Raw genomic sequence first — 3,080 nt, 5'->3', positions numbered from 1 at the left:
GATTGTTGCCTGTGTGGCATACTGCATCTTCAGTGAGTACTAATACACATGTAGTCTGACTATAATATGGTAGGAGGTTGGTTTGCCAGGTCTTCTCATATTTTTACACTTACTTGAAAACAGAAAAAGGACATTAATCAGTTCAGGTCATAGAATGGTAGAGTTGGAAGGACCTCCAGGGTCATCGGGTCCAACCCCACCCCCCTACTCGGTGCAGGATTCACCAAATCATCCCAGACAAGTATTGCGTATGCCTCGTTCAACCTTTTAAACTGGCGTCAAGCCTTTTTGGAGTATTGTAACTTTTTCCATAATTTTACATATGCGACGCATAAAGTTGTTGGGTTGACCCATTACACCCCCATCTTTTTCCGTTCGGTAGGAAGGGCTTGATGTGTGGTCACAAGCAGTGTAGTGTGCACAAACAAGATTCAGGTAATTACATTTAACAGCACTTTATTGTTTCGGAATAACATTTATATTGGCCCTGCAAATGTCTTACAATAAAACTATTCAGTGGAAAAAATGTGGATTGCTTTAAAAAAAAAAAATATCTACAGCAGTTTTGGATTTTTTTTTCTTCATATACCGAATAGTACTCGTGCAAGATTGTCCATTCAGTTTATTAAAGGAAGTTGCATTTTTGTATAAATTTTAAAAGAAAAAATGAGGATTGTTAACTTGGTTAAATTGAAACTTTTTAAATGGGCTTTTCACGTTCAAAAAAAAAATAGTGGCTCAGAAATGGCTAGAAAAAACAAATATATGCTTGCCTGCATCAGCATCATCCTGTCTAGTGCTGAAGCCCCATGCTCTGAACCTGGAGCAAGGCAGCAGACGCTCACATGTCATACACTGTGAGACCACTCGCCAAATCAGATTACAGACTTACAGGGGGTTTGGCATTGAAAAGGGAAAAAAAAATCGATACTTACCTATTCCTCCCCTGACAGCCTTCTTCATCACCTCACCGCCAGCCAGCCGCATCCTCCTCTTGTTATGGAGTGTCCATTCTCTGCATTCTTCTGGCAGGTCCGTGTTGGTTCTCACTAGTGACGTAATGTTCAGTGCCTAGGAAGGAATGCTGATCTATTGATGAGATTGCTCGTGCGTACTGTCTCGCCACGAGAGTTCATATACTATTGCAGAGAGATGGCTTGTATGTACAGTTTTGGCAATAGCTCGGCACTCCCTGCTAGGCTGTGAATGCTATGTCACTAGTGACGAAGTGTACATTACCCTGCAGGAAGGAGAATGGACGCTTTGTCACTGGAAGAATCTGCCAACTGACGAGGAACAAGTATAGAATGTTTTCTAATGACAAAACATGTATATAATTTCATTCAGTAGTACCGCTAAACATGCCGAAGTATGTAACTGTGTATATATAAACCGTAACCAGGTAAAATACAGCTCATCAAAAATCTTGATCAACAGCGTTATGCCAAACAGCCAACCTCCAACAAGAGGACTGCATGGAGAACAACGCCAAGCCGGTTCCTCAGGACTGCAATGTGGAAAAAATGTCTATAGTTCTAATTAAAAACTAAAAAAAAAACTTCATTATAAAATATCCATTGATAGGTGTAAAAAAAAAACAACCAAAAACAAAACTCGCAAACAGGGAGCTGTTTGCACATTGAGTGTTTTTACCTATCAATGGATATATTTTACTAAAGATTTATTTAAGTGCTGGAGCTGTATCCCCATAAAGCTGGAATCATCTGTCATACTACTTTTTATCATGAGGTAAATGTTTCATTTGTACCAATACCCTTGCATTAAAAAGAAGTCAAGTGCACGTTCTTTTTTGAATAGGTGAAGATGCAATTTTTAAAAATCATTTAAGGAAAAGTCAAGGCTATGGGCTGGTGTTGATAATCATTCAATCAAGCTTACTGTAGCAATTGCAACGACGTGTTCCCAACAACTCCAAAATTAACTACATCTGTTGAAAAGAGCTGTTGACTGGGTGAAGTTGGTCAAATGAACACAATAGCCTACATGGATTTTGCTCTGTATATACTGCTGGCATTAATGGTGCTGGTTGTTCATCTTGCAGTAACTTAGCAAACGTGTGTCTATAACTATAGTTGTATTTTATTTGCTCAGTCTTCCCAATTCCATTCAAAAAAAAGAAAATCTCCAGCAGTTTGAGGTGTGGGATCTGTCTTGCTTACACAGTTCCAAGTAAGTTTGTGTAAAACCTGTTTTGAAAATTGCCTGGTGTATGTGTCAAAGATATCTGCAGCTCTTCATTGACATGAGATCTCAAAAAACACCGTTCATGATACACCTGCTGGGACTGTCTCCGACTTTATTCTTGAGGGCTAGATGCAATCCACTGCTGAATGTCAGACAACTTCGGACTAAAAGAGGACTCTTTCTTCATGTTTGCGACAGACCCAGTTTGATGCCATTTTTGAACCATGCTCTGAATGCAGTGTTTAGCGGGTGGTTTTATCCTTGGGCCTTGTCAGCAAAGGCCTCCTGTGTTAATTGATCAGCTTTGCACATAGCCTTCCACAATAACTAGTCCCTCTTACAGGAAGAATAGTCTTCTGAGACAATGCACAAAAGAACTGAAAAATGGGGGTAAAATAAAGTAAGTGCGCTTCGCCAAACGGTGAAATCGACTATGCCCGCCTCTAAAGAGTGTGGGCCAGCAGTAGAGGCTACTTATCCCTGTCTGCAACATATGCTCCTTTTTTGTTTAAATTGATATGTGGACTTGTATTAGATAATTGAAACAGAGAACATGTAACAGAGGCAGTTTGGCCCAATTTATAATCCAATACTAGATCCTCACCAGGCTATTGACATGTTCGTACTGTGGCTGCAGAAGAGCCAGGGGAGCGAGGGACAAGGAGACTTATCAGTGATCTCTTCTACTATGTTCGCAAACTAACCTCCTGTAAAGTTAAAGGAAGCCTATCATTAGTTTTCACACATAAATCTGCCAGCACTATTAAATCACTGAAGAATTGAGTATTTCAACAATTGCTTTTCTGCCCATGTGTCAAGCATGCCTTCAAAATTAAGTTCTATTTCTCCTGTGCCACATGCAAATTACGTGCAAT

Source organism: Eleutherodactylus coqui, chromosome 5 (genome assembly GCF_035609145.1).
Source record: "Eleutherodactylus coqui strain aEleCoq1 chromosome 5, aEleCoq1.hap1, whole genome shotgun sequence".
NCBI classification, from domain to species: domain Eukaryota; kingdom Metazoa; phylum Chordata; class Amphibia; order Anura; family Eleutherodactylidae; genus Eleutherodactylus; species Eleutherodactylus coqui.
The sequence above is the reverse complement of the archived record's forward strand: the minus strand, read 5'-3'. Positions refer to the sequence as shown.